This window comes from Rhamphochromis longiceps, linkage group LG23, assembly GCF_057381845.1.
Source record: "Rhamphochromis longiceps isolate RC_006_pf linkage group LG23, R_longiceps_female_GT1.1, whole genome shotgun sequence".
Taxonomy (NCBI): domain Eukaryota; kingdom Metazoa; phylum Chordata; class Actinopteri; order Cichliformes; family Cichlidae; genus Rhamphochromis; species Rhamphochromis longiceps.
In genome coordinates this window covers 15775545-15794341 of record NC_140578.1, presented here as the reverse complement: position 1 = coordinate 15794341, position 18797 = coordinate 15775545, and the positions used below count along the sequence as shown (strand labels likewise).

At 39.3% G+C, this 18797-nt stretch overlaps 1 protein-coding gene across 1 annotated transcript in view; it reads right to left on the bottom strand.

Moving 5' to 3' along the window:
- The window catches only part of tbl1xr1a (TBL1X/Y related 1a), a 52506-nt gene extending 33934 nt beyond the window's left edge, over positions 1-18572 (bottom strand). The window contains exon 1 of the mRNA XM_085398531.1: positions 18269-18572. The gene's annotated coding sequence lies outside the window, so the exon portion shown is untranslated. The remainder of the gene's footprint in view (positions 1-18268) is intronic.
- Positions 18573-18797: the final 225 nt, after the last annotated feature.

Genomic DNA, 18797 nt, shown 5'->3' with positions numbered 1-18797 from the left:
ATTACGGCTGAGCCTCGCGGAGTGATACGTACTGTGCTTCAACGTAATATTACCCTACTGTGTATAAGGACCATAAATGGCACCTGTTATGAGACGTGGTTGCGAAGTGGATTTCAAACTCCAGGCTGTCAGTCACGCAGTAGAAGTTGGGAACAGAGCAGCTGTGAAATCTGTCTTTGTTATTGTGCTCAGCGTCTTTTAGTTTACATTTTGACTGCACAATTGTGAGCTTTTTGTTATGCACAAAAACAACATTGTTTTCTTTTATTTATGGAGCATTATTATTTAATAAATGCTCATAATTTATTTTTGAGTAAATTTTATGTACATCTGCTCTATGTTAATAAAAGTACCTGTGTGACATCTGGGACACAGCTTTGACTAAGAACTCTCTTTTTGTTCTTACTTTATGGCTTTAAAAAAATATATCGAGATATATCTTATATCGCCATCCAGCTAAAAAATATCGAGATATGAATTTTGGGTCATATCGCCCAGCCCTAATCTGAGCATAAAGTGCTGACAAGGAACCCTGGTGTAAACATTAAAATGAAAGTCAGTACAATGTGCAGATTGCAGAAATATACATAAAAAAAATCAGTGGCTTTACCACACTCAGTTTTTCGACATCTGTGAACTACTAGACAGTCATTCAATTAAAAAATAGTTTAAAGGCGTGAAATTGGACGGTCTAGCCTTCTGATTAGCCAATCAGAAGGCTAGTTCTGATTAGCGTCACCGCTGTCTCGGTGGAGTTTAATAAACTCGGCCGTCTGCTTCTTGCTATCTAAAATATAACCAGACACTGGCGTAAATTCTCGACTGTCTCATACTTCTGTTTAATAAGTTTTCTGTTTGACGTTTAGTCAGCTGTGTGAAAACCAAGGAGGAACCCACCCGGGGGATTAATAAAGTTTTATTTTATCTAATCTAATAACTTTAATCTCAGCCAAACCGATTTACTCACGAACAAACAAAACACTGAAAAAAGCCCAACAATAACATTTTTAGGTTGTCTAAGTGACTTATATATTACGTTTAACCCGAGCAGCGAAACTCCGCGGTGATCTGAAAATGATGTGCCGGGAGTTGTGCCGTTCTCGGCCGCATCAGTAACCCTCGAGCTCCCGGCTAGCTGTCGAGCTGGTGGGTAGCAGACGCCTCTGAAAACGTCGAAGCACTTTTGCAAATATGGGATATCTTGATAAACCGAGCAGATATTTGATGTTTACACAACTACTTTCTCGCCTGAAAATATTTTAAAAGTTTATTTTGTGACCCAGAAAGATTAGTATGAGTAATTTTAAAACTTAGTAGCGGCCGCCATTGCTGGAAACTGGAGTTTGGCTGGGCCGCGCTATGAATTCTGGGATATGGTAGTAATTTGGACAGCCTTATAATCGCAGTATAATCGCAGCCTTTGCGGTTAGAAAATTGCACTTGATCATGTCGCGATATTATCGCAAATGCGATATATCGTTCAGCCCTAAAAAATACTGTCTTTTTTTGCACAGCTTTTTGTCATAAAGCGTCCCTGTTTCCTTGCAGGGGACCCTCGGCCCAAAGATAATTTAAACTAAAGTCATACTGACTTAGTACAGTCTAAGGCCACACACTGGATATGTGAATATGAAGGTCACAGGTTACTACAGAAATATAATTAACACTAGGGCTGCCACAAACGATTATTTTGATAGTCGACTAGTCACCAATTATTTTTGCGATTAGTCGACCAATCAGATCATGCATCATGGATGTAAAATGTACAGCTTATTGCACCAGCATGCATCTGCTCTTATATAACTATCATTAGCTTACAGCTTGAAGTGTTTATGGTATGTGCTAACTAAAAATAAAGACAAGATGATAGTTTATTAAATTTTAATGAAATCTGCAGATTGTTTCGGTGAAGTTTAATAAACTCAGCCGTCTGCTCCTTGCTATCTAAAATATAACAGGACACCGGAGTATATTCTCGAGCATCTCACACTTCTGATAATCAGCTGTCTGCTTGACGTTTATTCAGCTGTGTAAAAACTATAACTTTAATCTCAGCCAAACCGATTTACTCAGGAACAAATAAAATACTTAAAAAAAGCCAAACAATATGGTGGGTTTGAAAATTTGCCAGGAGTCCGGTGTTCTCACGGGCGCTAGTGACCTAGCCCCCGGCTAGCTATCGAGCTGGTGGGTAACAGACATCTCCGAAAACGTCGGAGTGCTTTTGAAAATATGTGGTGTCTTGATAAACTGAGCAGATATTTGAGGTTTCCACAGCTACATTCTTGCCTGAAAATATGTTAAACGTTTATTTTGTGACCCAGAAAGAATAATAAGAGTAATATTAAAACTAACTAGCTGCCGCCATTGTTGGAAACTGAGCTGGGCTGCGCTATGAATTCTGGGACACAGCTCCTTCTTCTTCTTCGGGGTTTAATGGCAGCTGGCATCCTTGTACATGCAGTGCTGCCATCTTCTGTTTCAGTCCGTTATTACACTCTTAAATCCTACTACTTATTGCTGCGTCTTTTGGGATCTTAGAAAGCTTCAAACTATGCGTCGACGATTTTAATAGTCGACTAATCGTGGCAGCCCTAATTAACACCATAAAAAAATACACCTAACTGCTAACTGCACACCTCTTAGACCTGCATCAATTTATTAGTGATTTGCTGAAATATCGGCATCGGCATTCATAACAGCCAAGAAATGGAAATTTAAAAAAAATAAAAAACCCTCAACTACCTTACAACTGTTAACACAGCACGGTTTGTCCAAAAGAGAACTCTGTCCAACGTTAGCACCACACATTTGGAATGCAACAAACACAACAACGACCTGATCGGAGCAGAGACAGGCGGTGGGATTTTCATGTATTTAAAAGAAAAAAAAAAGAGACTGGCCAAATATCTGATTTTAAGATCAAAATGTAAGTATCGGTCTGTAAAAAAAAAAATCCACCACCACTGTCTTTTCTGTTTCTTTTTGCTGATTTTGTTGCATCCCTAGTTCAAAGGTCATTTATTAACCTTTTAATATCCCTTCTCTCCAATACCATGCTCTGAAATCCACGTCATGTACAGCAAAAAAAAAAAACATAACCCAAAAATGGGCCGCAGGCCTTTCACTCAACAACAGTGCTGCATCATAAACAGGGGTCATATGCCCAAGTCCTTGTTAATACCACTAATCCGTGATGAGATCGGTTTTCTTTTGTCTGATCCAAGGCCATATGAGACAAGCTCAACCAACTGCAGATCCTTCAGATTTATGCCAGAATCACAGATAAAAACATCAACTACTAAAACAATGCTAAGCCCGGACAATCCCTGATAATAATGCAATGCAATATATCACAGCACAGGATCCCATGACATTTAGCTGGGCTTAAACACACCTCAGCTTTCTCCTTCTCTCCTCAAGTACAGAGGAGGGCCAAACCCTGGACAGAGCAAACCAGAATCACAGGGAGCTTGTTAGAGTCTGGGACACGCTGTGGGTCATTTTGGGCCTCTTGGGAATTATGGAAATTCATATTTCAGTAAAGCTGGTGTGTGTAAAATGACATCCTTGTGATCTGGATACTCGTAATAAGTTTAGTGTTTGACCTCAGACGTTAGCAGCACAAATTTAAGGTTATTAAATTTGTGCTGGTCAGCTCCAGACAAAAATACAGTGAATTCTTCTATAAAATAACAATAAATAATTAGGAGAGAGCAGAGTGAGTGATCTGAAGAAAAGAAAATGGATGGAAGGTTAAAGAGCAAAGTTGGAATTTACAATTTAGGATTTCTCCTAGTCTCACAAATAATTTCAGGGAGGCCAACTTAGCGGGCTGCTGTTTGGTCACAGTATTTTCTATTTTACTCCATACCTGAATCCCACAACAGGTGAGCAGCAAAAACGAAACACTGTAGAGATGTTTCAGAGCATCTTTCTGGTTTTAACCCGAGAAGATACTCAAAGATGATCACTGCTACAGCTGCTCTGCCTGAGGCAGCATACCTGTTTGGATCCTCTAATGACAGACCAGGACCAAACAGATGTGGCTGAGGCTTCCACACAGTGTATCACTTCAGCTGGACGAGATGTGCTTACATATGAGATTTACTCAATATGCCCTGTGTCTTCTTTGCTTCACAATATCTGTTTGGTCCGAAATTAACATCATGTCCACTAAAGGCCGAACCCAAAGCTAGCTTAAGCTGTAGTTTTTGGTGATTAAAATGATCACCCTAATGAAAAATAAAGACAAGTGTAAACAAACAAACAAAAATAAAGTAAAAATTCAAATGGAGCCATGGCTAATAAAACCTTGTTTTTGTTCTGTTTTCTTCAAGATTCTACATTAAATCATCATCATGCTATGTCGACCACAGGAGATGCAAAAGTATGATGCAGTCTGCAGTTTTTCGCTTATGCAGAAGACACATCAGATAAGAAAACACACTCAGCACGAAGAAGGGCACACATAAGAAGATATGAAAGAGTAAGTCGCCGTTCATATCGTTACGTATTATTGGACACTCTGGCACTGCACAAGCAGAATCCCTGATTTGAACATGCCCAGTATTTTCTGTTTCAGAGCAAAGGGAAGTTTTTATTGTGCAGTCTTTAAAACTTCTGCCAGACTTGCTTCATCACCAAATAAATCCATCAGGCATCTTTACATGTGAACGCGTTTCACTAATGCTACTTTTTCACCTTGGTGTGTTGAGAAGCGTGGCTTTTGCAGCTAACCAGATCATAAGTATTTAGGCAGCATTAATAAAGGAGGTAATATTTCTCTAAAGCCATCCTTTGGATCATAACCCAGTTCCTGGACCTTGGGTTCATGTTTATTTGATTCAAAAAGGGAAAATCCACATTAATACACATGAGAACAAAGTTCCATTATATAAATATGCCCAATTTAGCCATATGGGCCAAATTCCTGCAGTCCCTGAGAGGCTAATGGCATTTACAGATAGTAAAGCAAAGCAATGTAAAAAAACGTCCATTTACAGATAAGAGCCAGAAGCATTTGACTGATGAAACAAACACAAACCAGATAAAATATTAATCCAAGCCACACCCAAGCACATGAACACAAATAGAAACACTTTACGGTAATAAATCAATGACTTGTAGTTGTTGATGATTGGCTCATGAACAAAAAAAGAACATTACTACTTCCATTTCTCTTATTACTTGACTGAGCCTTTAAAGCAGATCGTGCTTTAATCTGGCATTCATTAATAGCCATTAATGCAGGTGTAACGTGTTTAATGTTCGAAAGCCACACAAAAAATAATAATTAAAAAAAAACTTGAGAAACAATCCACTAACTTCTAATCAAATCAAATCAAATCACTTTTTATTGTCACATCACATGTGCAGGCACACTGGCACAGCACATGCGAGTGAAATTCTTGTGTGCGAGCCCCACAAGCAACAGAGATGTGCAAACACAACAACACAAACGAGCAAAATACAAGAATGGCCAACCTGAAACTAATAAATATATGTACAATATATAATAGTGTATGCATTTCTGGATGTGTATACTAAATATTTTCCTACGTGTGTGTGTGTGTGTGTGTGTGTGTGTGTGTGTGTGTGTGTGTGTGTGTGTGTACACATTTTTACAAATTAAATAGTAAAAAAATAAAATAAAATAATAATAATAAAATATATAAAATATACAGAGTTGAAAATGTGCAAAACAAGTGGCATTTATATACAGTGTGGAGTGCATAATGTTGAAGTTCCAGTAGTGAAGCTGAGGTGTCTATGACGTGTTCAGCAGTCTGATGGCCTGATGGAAAAAGCTGTCTCTCAGTCTGCTGGTACGGGACCGGATGCTGCAGAACCTCCTTCCTGATGGAAGCAGTCTGAACAGTTTATGGCTGGGGTGACTGGAGTCCTTGATGATCCTCCCCGCTCTAACTTGCTCTTTGCTGCAGTGAAAAAGCATTAAAACTGCAGTGTATAAAACTGACCTGTAAATTTTCTGTACTATCGGTTTGCTCCAGTTTTATTAAGGCCAACCTCATTTCTCAGATTCCAGCAATGCTAAGCATTCACTACGACACCAGTGATAACATCAAACACGCTTGCCAAAAAAAAAAAAGTAGTGTAACAGGCTGAACAGTCAGTCAAGCAGTTCCTGCAACATGATAAAATCTGCACCCACAGTGCAGCTGCGGCGTGGCGTTCCTGTGTTGGCGGGTTAACCCGGGACCTGGAAGGCGTGGAATGCCCCAGTGGCCCTTTGTCTTTTCTTTCTGCTGACACTGTGACAGCAGCTGTGCTGGGGCGTTCCTGTGAGCCAATTAGCAAAGTGAGCATTCCATTCACAGTTTAACATCTCTTCGGATCCATGTGGTTCAATCAGAGGCTCATGTCATGGAGTTGGTCCTTTGCAAAAATACTGTCTTAATGTTAGATCTGTCAGAAAAGCACCTGCTGTTTGACAGAGCTCTCCAAGAAGCCAAGTAGAAAAGCCATCTCTGCTGGGAGGCCTCAGCCTCATTTATTAAACCTAAATGAACATTCAAGATAAATGAGTATCTGAAATATAGCACATTAGGGTAGGAAGGTGAATGAGTCTATCAGTGTCAGAGGGGTCAGGTTGTAGAGACCATGCTGTATGTCTTCATGAATATGATTGCACTGGATGAGTCAGCTGATGAATGAGCTGGTAAGCGCCAAGTAAAATTAGCAACTAATGCCACTAATGGTAGGATATTTATATCCTAGCAATATTACATTCACATCATGTTTTTTTTTATATTTTAACCAGTTGCAATGGCTAACATGGGTCACGCTAACTCATAGAGATGAGATCCAAATTTTTAAAAATGCCACATTTTTCAACTACAGCTCTATAGCAGAAGATTAATCCGTGAGATTAACACTAGCTGTATAAACTCAGTAATTTCTGAAGGCAGGCTTTCTAAATTAAGCTGGAAAAAAGAGATAAAAGAAAAGATAGACCACCTCCTCAATAGACTCAATAGGGTGAATGCAGCATGTCGTGTAGAACAGCTTTGAGTGTTCAGTAAGAGTAGCAAATGGATTTATGAATACCAGTCGATTTACAACATTTAAGATGGATGAAGCTACCATTATGTTGCCCATCATGTCTCTTGTTGCCATGCTCCACCATATCTCCTGGAGATGAGCTTTTAGATTCAGCTAAGAATCTAAAAAAAAAAACTACTAGACTTTCAGTCAACAACACTCGAGCGCATGTCTGCTCCAGCCAGATCATTTTTGTGTTTACTTTCAGACTTTAGGTAATTAAAATGATTAATATAAAGCTACACAGTTTCAAGCAACTCATTGTTTCCCAAAACAGTTTCGCTATCAAATCCAAAGTCTGCATGACCCACAGCAGCTAAACTAAAGGTTGCAACAGACCAAAATTATCCTTACTTCAGTGTTGCACTCTTCCTGGTTGTACTTGTAATGGCAAGGAATAGACCAATCTTTGTGAAAGTTCAACTGAAACAGTGAACATACCAAAGCTCTGCTAATAACTTTCCTGCATTTCCTAGATAGGACTTTATCACAGCTGCGATCGGAACCCTTTCTATACTTTTCCCCAAATTATAGTCAGCCCTGAGCTCACATTCCTTATCAGTCTAGCAAAAAAAGACCTGAAAGCCTCTGCATACCCTTCACTTAAAAGTATAAACCATGTGTTTGTCCCGCCAGCTGGCTGTGTTTGCCATGCATCAAGAACTTAAGGCCACAGACATCTGTTTGCACAATTTACAAGAAACTGCAGCTGGCATGTGTACTGATTCTTCAATGCTGTTTTAACAGAAAGAAAATTTAAGTAGCTGTAAATAAAATAACTGAATCTGATATTAAATACAATTTTGAAATGATACTGGCACATATGGAAAAATCAATCAAAGCACAATTTTTCCGCACATCAAAACTAGGAATGAATTCAACGATAGGTCTCCGTTTAATGATAGTGGGCATCTTTTGTTGTTTTATTTTGCCACTTCAGTGGACTCAGAGATTCCAGTACAATAAATTATTTATATCTAAAGCACCACTGGCGGCAGTGCCTCCTTTTCTTTTTGTTGTGTTACACAGAAGCCCTGGTTGTAGATGTCGTCTTGCTCTTGTTCTCAAAACAAAGGTGGTGCTAAATTGTGGTCTGTAACATGCACTAAGGCATAAGACTTTCATGCAGTTTTTTAAAACACAGTAAGCAATTTTTATCAGTATTGTTGCAACATGAAGTCAGATTGTGCTTAGGCCTAAGTTCAGCTAGGACAATCTCATATGGAGAAGGTACTATTAGAAGAAAATCAAGGTCTCATTAAGAGGTATAAAAACTCTTTCTTGTTTGCCTAAATACAAACTAAAAGTTACTTTCTTTTTCGATGTCAAGCAGCCACCATGTTATTACTGATCTCTAGTTTTTGTTAGAGCATGCAGTACATTCCAAACTAACAAAACATAAAATTATAAAATCCCAATCTTTCGTCATAAACAGCACAGTGGAATAGTTCATTACTAACAGGGTATTATTAGTCATATCATACTCTACTGGAATATATCACAAGATCCAGCAGTCCTACTCATGAGGTAAATGAAATTGTGGATTGGGACTTTCCCCAGAGTTTGGACGGAAGCTGCAGGCCATACATAATCACCCTGGGTCACTGCAGCAGAGGGGAAAGGGAGCTGCAGGCCTGTAAACTTCAAAGCCTTTTGAGTAAAGAGGGGGAGGGGCCGCTGAGCACCAAGCATTCTTCACAATGTTGAACTTGACCCCTGAGGTTGCCACACACACCATGTGACTGCTGTCAACTGTGTGTGTGTGTGTGTGTGTGTGTGTGTGTGTGTGTGTGTGTGTGTGTGTGTGTGTGTGTGTGTGTGTGTGTGTGTGTGTGTGGTGCAGATCTGCGTGGATGCGCATGTAGCATGACTGTGTGTGTGAGAGAGAGAGAGCGTTTTGAATACAGTCCTCAAAGATAATAAGCACACCTAACTCCTGGACCTTCAAACTTACAATTTAAACCAATTAAATAACAGGTTTGAACTATTTGGTAAATATAGCTAACCACTGTATTGGAGGATAATTTCTGTGATCAGATCAAATACCATACAAAACACAAGCCTGCCAAAGGAGAAAAACTCCACTTAGAATCAAATTACATTACACAAAGGCCCATTTCCTTTGTTACCCTGTCAGCTCTAACAAGCAGGAAGTTTTGTGTTATTCATTTGTTTTTTGTGCCACAAGCACAAAGGTACTAAATTACCTCAAGTATGTAAATAGCACAGTGTTACTGTAAATCTTTATTTCCACATCCACAACAACGTTTTTAAGTGTTAATAGAACAAAAGAACAATGTTACGACTTTACACAATTGTGACAAATATCTGAGCAACATGTTCAGCTGCCTCTCCAGAGAGTCTCTCATCCAGGTTTGCCATCTTGGACTGTAGCCATGGTGATACTCCTCGTTTCCCTCTACAGTGAGCTGTCTATACGAGCACGTGAACTGGAAATGGGGGAAAATCTGACATATGTTGACCCTAAAGCCAGAGGTTTTAATGCCACAAAGATCGCTATCATTTTAACCCGCTATTATCACCATGGTAACTTTCACACTTTCACTGAATCTTCTTTTTTCTGACGCCATTCAAGAATGACAAACATATATGACCGGCAATGCCACAGGATGTTGCTGACAGCAGCACTCAGTGGATGACTGAGCTGAGGTTAATGTCACACCATTAACAGCTCAAGTCCTTTTGAACCCAACAGTCAAAGAAGTAAATAATGAACTTTTATGGCCGTGATGCATCATGTTAAAAGCATAAACTAATTGTTACTGTCCAACATTATTTATAGACCACCCAAATCTTGTATTTATCTGTGTTTAACTCACAGTTTTAGTGACGTACTGATCTAATTTACGTAAAGCCCCTTATGTTATACAACAACTATCTGTGGTAAATTTCCAGGTCAATTCAATCAAGTCAATTAAAATTACGTTTCCGACATCCCAGAAATTATACACACAAACCCTGTACTCATTGAGGAAATAAGACCTACTTATTGTTTAGTTATGGCAGGTATGTACACGATCCAGGGTAGTTCCATATTTGTGCGTCTCTCCATCTCGTGTCAGGCCATTATCTAACCAAGGAAGACATTTTCACTCACTGCACTTTAGTCCATTTTGTCTTTCCCTTTTCAATTCACAACACTGATGACGGGCACTGGTTACATAACTGTACTACTCCACCACCACGCTTCCTCTGTGATTTATTAAGGCCAAGCAATAAATGTGTCCTGTGTAGATAACATGACTCAGCTGCCTGCTCTGTAGCAAAACCTTATTCTTCTGTCCTATGCTCAGCATGTGCTCTACTATATCAATGACAAACAGGCAAATTCAGTCCATATTAAAAACATCCACACAATATTTCAAAGATCACGACTTGAACTTGAAGCTTTCCTTTGTTGTCCTATTTTATACTCTGGTGTTAGACACAATAGGGTCAGTCATAAACGTCGTGCTCACAAGACAATCAGAGAAATGAACCAGTATGTGAATGTTCAACAACCTTGGCAGTTTAGAAACAGTTACCAAGGCAATTAGCTGTCACAGTCCAACGGGATTTCGACACATCTCTGCCTGTTTACTGAAATGTTGTGCTTCAGCTCAGGAAATTGTAAAATTTACAGGAAGTTGATTACAGCCACTCAAACAATAATAATAATAATAATGTATACTTATTTGCTCCCCGTGGCAAAATTACTTGTTTTTCTCTGCATTTGACCCATTCAAATGCAGTGAAGCAGTGGGCAGCCACTAAGCAGGCGCCCAGGGAGCAGTGTGTAGGGACGGTACCTTGCACAGGGGTACCTCAGGGTAGCTGTTCAGTGGATTCGAACCCCCAACCTTCCGATCATGGGGCGACCACTCTACCTACTGAGCTATCCCTGCCCCCAAAGCTTTCTATCATGCCATAGCTAATCTATCAAAAAACTCAAGTACTGATGAATCCAAAGTTAAGCATGTTATCAGTTAAGATAATGTTTTAAAGATCATTCTAGCTTCTTCTAGTGCGTGTTTTAGAAGCTATATTACCTCATCGATAAATAGTGGTAGCGTGAAAGGAAATGTGAAAGTAGAAAAACACGACACAACCTCCATCATGTTGCCGTTTCAAGTTTCACAGTTACCAACAGGCAATGTTTTTCCTGGTTTAAACACTCCTTGGTCCACATATAGTTAAGACAAAGAGTCTTTGTTACTGTAGCTGACACACATTTAGGCATTTTCCTGTTATTCTATGACCATTTCACAAAAATGTAATTTAAACCCCACAATAAATTATACACTGCTTAAAGGTATTTTATAAATGACAGTTCTGGTGGTTTTCCTGTAGTTAAATGCCAAAACCTCCCTGATGGTTTTGAATATGACATTTTTGTAGGGAAAAAGCCAATAGTGTTGAGCTGCTGGATAATACCAAGCAAGCCAATTGTAGCTCATTCCCCCCTTTAATGCAGTACATTAATATTATCATTAAAATATTAAACCTAATCTTCCAATGTAAAGCTTCATGTTGATGTGAATGTCACCCACCTCTTACATCACGGGCATATGTGGGCGCATCCACACCATGGACATAAAAGATGCTGAACTGCTTTAAACTTACATTCTACTGATTAACTGCAATCCTTCTAGCGACCCTTGTGGTTGCAAAAAGACTAAGTTATACAGAAGTTCGATCCCTCAAATCCCTCAGCTCAGTAAACACTATCCTGATGACTTTATGGCCTCAAGCGCTACGTCTGAGTCCTACTGAATAAAACATTAAGTTCATTGTGTAAATTACAGTTACTCAGAAATGAAGATTATCCTGGACATACTCATTATCTAACAACTTCTCAACTGCAAGTTGGTAGCCAAAGAGTGCAGTTTCACAGTCTGATCCGCCAGCCGCTCCTCACTTTTGGCTTCCACACACACAGCTCACCCTGAGGCTTCATAACGGGACTTCCACCTATTATACCATCCCTGTGTGTGAGAGAGCGCAGGCACACACACACACAAACAAGTTCATGCTCACAACTTTGTCCTCTGTGAAATTAATGTGAATATGTGGAGCTTCTACACCGATCCCTCATCATCCACTAATGGTCACACTTATGTTCACTAATTACAGCAGGGAACCTCTCCCGCTCCCTGATATAGACTATGTTCATTCTCTTCAAGCTAGAAGTGGCAAATAAACTCCCCACTCTTTCTCTTTCACTTGTTTTTGGGCAACCTACAGTTGGCTGGACACTGGCAACTTTACAGGGAGGCAAAAGGACAATCAGACTACAAAGAAGATTGCTTTAATTGCTTTACCACTGCAAAGTTGCCAATTTCAGGTTAAGTATTTATAGATGCGGATTTCTGCTGAAGACAATATGCGTCACGTTTGCATGAGGGTAAACAATGAGGGCAATGTTTCTGAAGACAATGTTTCTCACTGTCTTAGTTCGAGAGGATCATTGCAGCATTAAAAAAAGCATGTTTTATGTATACAGAGGAAAAAGTGCTTCTACATCTTTGGAGAGAGCAGACACGCACATGGTGAAACACAAAATAGACACAGTACAGAAACTAGCATCATTTCTGTTAAGCTCCAATTTACACTTGTGTGTTTGTATGCGTTCTAGACGTGAGACAGAACTATATTTTAAACATCTATAAATACAGTAAAAATAGGTGATTCAGACATTATGAGCCTTTCAAAGATCAGTTTCCTTCCCATTCCATCTCCTACCTACATGCAGGATTATTATTTTAATCTCTGTGGATGTCTGTTCAGAGTCTATTCAGGTGTGACTTACGATGCAAAACACTACAACGGGTGCAAAAAAGGAGCAGAGGGGAGGCCAGCACATGCTGTGTATGAGCTCTTCTTTCTTTTGTCTTTTTTTAACCAAAAAACCCACATAACATGTTCAGCGGTGATCCCAATTTTAACGATCAACACAAAGCTTTAGGTTTTGGTGGGTTTCTCTTGTTGTGTGGTTCAGTTCTTTAAAAACACAACTGAACTGATACAACCAGAGGAAAGAGGAGTAGCTCTGATCATAACAGCACATAAACCAAGATAAAAGCGCATATCTGAGATTGCTGTGAACTCAACAGTGACACTTCCACAGAGAGTAAAAGTCACACCAAGCTACTGTACAGGACAAAGTGATTTGTCTTTATACGCTGAGCTGAAAGAGACATACAGTAGCACAATTTTAGTATCTATATCTTCACGTTTATAGATTTGATAGTTATAGCTGTAAAAATAGCTGTCACTGTCTTGTCGGGTGACACACTGATTTTTCATTTATAGTACTATGTATGGTACGTCTCTGTAGGTAGATGGGCAGTATGTAGCTGCCACCTGACTGCGAACATGCTACCACTGCTAAACCATAATTTCCCCATTATAGTCATCTGTAGGGCTGCTCGATTATGGCAAAAATGATAATCACGATTATTTTCACTGAAATTGAGATCACGATTATTTGACGATATTTATTTAACCCTTTAAGACCTACTATAGAACCAAGTCCACCAGAGCTTATATTATTTTTTTTACATGCTGTAGTGCCATTTGTGGGAGCATTTCAAGTTGCTATACATCAATACAACTGTTATAGCCCATATTTTAATAATATGTATGCATTAAGTCCATAGTAATTACATAAATTGCAAAAAAGTGCAATAAACTACAAAAAAAATTGAAAATCGCTTTTGTTTTGTTTACATATATTTCTACTTGGAGAAATTTAAGAGGTTTATCCCTCAAAACTTTAAATACAATAAAGTTGCAAAAAATAGTTTACAACAACAGGAAATTTATTTTGAGTGTCTTCATAGTTTTATTTTGGAGATACAGCAATTTTTATATACTGCAGGAAAAACAAAAAACAATCCTATGATGCAAATTTGCAAAGAAAACAGCATGTGCATCATTTCACTGTGGGAAGTGTTACGAACAGCTGATAGGAACGGCAAAGCGTGTTTCTGGAATATTATGTTTTTGTTCCTGCAAGCGCTTTTTATGCAATTTTTGCAAAGCTATATGTGGAACGAAACCGTGACCGAGGACAAGCTGATGGCATAAGATGTAAGTACAACTCCTCCGGTTTCATATGCAAAACAAATTATTGCGCTAGCTTACACGGTTCAGGTTCTACAGGGATTTAAAAATAGTTACGCAAAACGGAGCGTGCTGCTCTGACCGGCTTTAAAGGGTTAACAATGACTTTAAAAAAATAATATAAAATAGTGTGCAACACCACTGAAGTTTGTTTTTTTTTAAACTCTCTTTTCAACCAACGGCAGTCACTCTCCAAATAACTTCTGCTTAGCTTTCCGAGCTTCCCTCGGGTCCTCTTAATCAGCGGTCTCCAACCTTTTTTGCGCCACGGACCGGTTTATGCCCGACAATATTTTCACGGACCGGCCTTTAAGGTGTCGCGGATAAATTAGGGAGGGGCTAATAATCGGCTCAGTCATTTTTAATGATCGTTGAAAGCCCAGATCGTAATCGTGATTAAAATTCGATTAATTGAGCAGCCCTAGTCATCTGTGCACTAGGACAAACAAAGGATGTGTTGCTTAATAGCAGTCAAAAATTGCACTATGACACCATAAAAACTGACAGAGAGCTCACTGCTGACATATGCATATCCAGCCCAACAATGTGAGATTAGATAGCAGACTTTGTAGTCGTCAATGATTCCTGATTAAAGAAAAAAATACTGAATAACTGTGAGGTCACACAACTGGCTTTGTGTCATTGTCATTTCTGGGGATGAACCCATAACAACAGATATAACGAGAGTGAAAGTAAATAAAAAAGCCTTGTAAACGAGCCTTGAACTTGTAAACTAACTTGACCACAGTGTGAAATACCTCAGAACAGCTCACCCGTTGCTGTTAGCTTCATCTATGCCACGTTAGTTCTCCACTAGAACTGAACTGAAAAGAACAGATAAGCTAACAGATCGGCAGGTTGCTCCCGATATCCGATCCAGCACTTTCAGTTAGGATTATACTGACATCTAAAAATCAGCTCTCATGCATTCATAAATGGTGACCTCCTGGTCACAAAAACAGGAGACACATTAAATAGCTGACACATAGAGCAAACCTCAAGTTTATTCTTCTGGAGCACACTTACTGTATGGATAGCCCTAAGGGTGGTAAACGCTGTAGATGCACGTGAATAAGGACACAAGTATATGTTTCAGCTGATGCTAACAGCCCATATTAGTAGGGCTGAATGATATATCGCATTTGCGATAATATCGCGACATGATCAAGTGCAATTTTCTAACCGCAAAGGCTGCGATTATACTCTGGACATGTCCAAATTCATGGGCTGCATCCTCCTGAGGCCGCATTTGTAGACCGATTACGTCACAGCGACGCGCCGAAGGCTGTCCAAATTACTACCATATCCCAGAATTCATAGCGCGGCCCAGCCAAACTCCAGTTTCCAACAATGGCGGCCGCTACTAAGTTTTAAAATTACTCATACTAATCTTTCTGGGTCACAAAATAAACTTTTAACATATTTTCAGGCGAGAAAGTAGTTGTGTAAACATCAAATATCTGCTCGGTTTATCAAGATATCCCATATTTGCAAAAGTGCTTCGACGTTTTCAGAGGCGTCTGCTACCCACCAGCTCGACAGCTAGCCGGGAGCTCGAGGGTTACTGATGCGGCCGAGAACGGCAAAACTCCCGGCACATCATTTTCAGATCACCGCGGAGTTTCGCTGCTCGGGTTAAACGTAATATATAAGTCACTTAGACAACCTAAAAATGTTATTGTTGGGCTTTTTTCAGTGTTTTGTTTGTTCGTGAGTAAATCGGTTTGGCTGAGATTAAAGTTATTAGATTAGATAAAATAAAACTTTATTAATCCCCCGGGTGGGTTCCTCCTTGGTTTTCACACAGCTGACTAAACGTCAAACAGAAAACTTATTAAACAGAAGTATGAGACAGTCGAGAATTTACACCAGTGTCTGGTTATATTTTAGATAGCAAGAAGCAGACGGCCGAGTTTATTAAACTCCACCGAGACAGCGGTGACGCTAATCAGAACTAGACCGTCCAATTTCACGCCTTTAAATTTTAAAGGCGTGTTTGTGTGTGTGTTTATACAATTGCTATTATGTTTGCACTTTATGTGTAATGTTACTGACTGCAGAGATCAGTAAGATGTGTGTATTTTTTATTTATTAGTTTTATTTATTTAATATTATTTTTTAATTGAATGACTGTCTAGTAGTTCACAGATGTCGAAAAACTGAGTGTGGTAAAGCCACTGATTTTGTTTATGTATATTTCTGCAATCTGCACATTGTACTGACTTTCATTTTAATGTTTACACCAGGGTTCCTTGTCAGCACTTTATGCTCAGATGTTTGTAAGCTAAAAATAAACTATTGTGTATGTTCAAATATACTGTTGTGATTGAAGAAGTTAAATAAAAATGTCAGTCATCAATTCATGCATCACCTCATGTCATCATAACAGAGGTCTGTCTTCCAGGAAAGAACAGTTTAAAATTAATGTAATATAGTATTGGCCATACTATATGATGTATTGCTTGTCTTTGTTTAATAATACAGAAGACAAAGACCTTAAAAAATAATCGCATATCGCATCGCAATCGCAATATTGGGGCAAAAAATCGCAATTAGATTATTTTCCATAATCGTTCAGCCCTACATATTAGCCTATCGGAATATATCTGTTTCTGCGTCACTTTATTTAACTCTCTGCATTGTCTGCAGCACATGTAGCAGAGTATGCCCTGTAGGCAATTTTAAACTCTTACGCACTGTGAATATGAAGCACAGACACCTTGCCTGACCTTAAAACCCACAAAGACAAAAAAAAGCAATGACCTGAGATGACATGTTTTATGGTGTGGTTGGTCCTTAGCTTCAAAGAGTTGATAATTATCAGCTATGAAACCCAATAAGAGCTGCCCTTAATAAAATGAGGGCTGCTTAAGCCCGAGTTTATGTGTGAATACTGGACTCAAGACTGTGTGTGTTACATAACATACTTTAAATATTCGTTACAATGTTTAAAGAACTAAAATCCCATGAAAGGACCAGGTCAATTAAAAAAATAATGACAAATGAATTTAAAAATATCGATATATATTAAAGCCTACAAATATCTTAACCCAGTTAGCCTGTGAAATGTAACTGAGGCTAAACAGTCTCTATTGCCAGCCTTTTCCTTGCTAGATAGTGAAGGCTTATCTGGGACTGGTACATTGTGTCATTGAGTTGAGCTTTGCAAGGTTGGCAAGTGGCCCTCCTGTGTGTGTGTGTGTGTGTGTGTGTGTGTGTGTGTGTGTGTGTGTGTGTGTGTGTGTGTGTGTCTGTCTGTCTGTCTGTGTGTATTCGACCCTCCCCCATATCGTCCATGGCTTTGGAACAACCAGCTCCACAGCTCTGTAATAAGCTTTCAATCAAAGTGGCACAAAGGTAACAAAGTAAATAACATGATGAAATACTATGACCTGAACTTTGTCACAATTATGAATCCAAGGTATGCTACAGACAAAAAAATAAACAAGAGCCTGTAAAGCACAACACAACAGACTGGCACAACTGCTAACTGGGCTCAAACAGTTTCAGTTTTGATTCATAACCCTTCATGGTTTTATAGACACACTGCGTTATTTAACAAGTACAAAGTGCGTTGAAACACACAAATTGTCCAAGTTAAGTAAGAGAAAACAGAATAAATTAAACCATAACTGGCGAAAATAGTTACTTCACAATAATAAAACTTAAGTGACAAAGTAAAAAGTTTGATGTCATATTCAATCTAATTTATTGTGGGTTGAATCCAATATAAATTATCTTAGAAATGTATATTCTAATGACTTGGGTTTAAATAATACAAAAAATATATTACACTGGTTTTAATTCAAAGCTAGTAGGAGTTGCAGGAAGGAAGGGCGCGCTCACAAACACAAACCACGCGCGAGAACTGCTTTCGAACACATGCACACGACACGCGCGCGCCTACTCACGCGCTGAGGCTGCCCATCCCCCACACTCGAGAAAAATTATAAAAATAAACGTCCGAAACAGCGCAATAACCCGGCGAAACCTCGCGTTCACAGCCACGAGTGATCGATCTACGCGAGGTTATCATTTATAACGGCAATAATCAAGTGGAAAGACGGTAAACACTCACCAAAAGCTCCAAATCACACAAGGGGGGTGCCTTCTCCTCTGTGCTCCTAATATGGAATCTCCTCCACCACCGTTGTTTTCTAGCTCTAATTACACCTCGAAAAAAGCGTTATAACTGCCTTCAGACCCGGCCAAGCGGGGCTAGGAATCCCCAATGACCGATGTGTTTTGGAAACACGGGCATATATAGTGATAAATCCCCTTAAAAATGAGCTGGATGTACAGTTGGGTCTAGATTGTAGGTTTGCTCGCTAGTAGAGAAAAGAGCCAAACGGTTCAGTAGCAGCCAACGGCTTCAGACTGAAACACAGAGCATCTGACCTGCCAGGCGAAAATGAGCTAGGCCTGAGCTCCTCTCTCTGCAGGAAGCACACTCCAGTCACATAAACATCAAAATGGGTGTCGCAGTATGGAGAAGGATGGTGTAGTTAGGCTGGGGGTAAGCGGTAACTCCTCAAAAACAACTCAGAAATATTAGGTTAAAATTAATTATCCGTTTATGTTGCTCAGTAGTAGACTGTTATTACTAC